Source organism: Frankliniella occidentalis, unplaced genomic scaffold, assembly GCF_000697945.3.
Source record: "Frankliniella occidentalis isolate FOCC.00 unplaced genomic scaffold, Focc_3.1 Scaffold193, whole genome shotgun sequence".
Taxonomy (NCBI): Eukaryota; Metazoa; Arthropoda; class Insecta; order Thysanoptera; family Thripidae; genus Frankliniella; species Frankliniella occidentalis.
The window spans coordinates 432,092-432,579 of NW_026267319.1; positions in this window are offsets into that span (position 1 = coordinate 432,092).

Below are 488 nucleotides of genomic sequence, written 5' to 3' on the forward strand. Positions count from 1 at the left end.
GCGCCTGGCATACATCTACCTTGGCCTGCGGCGCTGACACCCGAGTCGGGTGGTTGTAAAATGTACACAAAGATACGGGCCTACGGCCCGTCAACGGCCCGTCACCTCGACTAAGCATACAGGGTTGTACAACTTTCGCTTATTTTCGTCAAAAATACCCTCAAGCGCCTGAACGGTTTGAGCTAGAGCAAAACGGACAAAATTTTCGGCGATAGGGCTCTACTTTGATGAGTTACCCCTTAGGAAACCATTAAACAAACATTTTTTAAAAACGTCATTTTTGAGACCCGTTGTTTTTGATTTTTTAAAAAGCCAATTTTTGAGTTAGAATGCACATCTTTGAACTCGATCTGTCTTTATATAACAGAAAACGATCCTGAAAATTTCAGGTTGCTAGCTTAATTCGTTCTCGAGTTATCGTGCGGACAGACAGACAAACACACAAACAGAATGAAACTTTTTCGGTCAGTGGAGTTATGGGCTTCGCT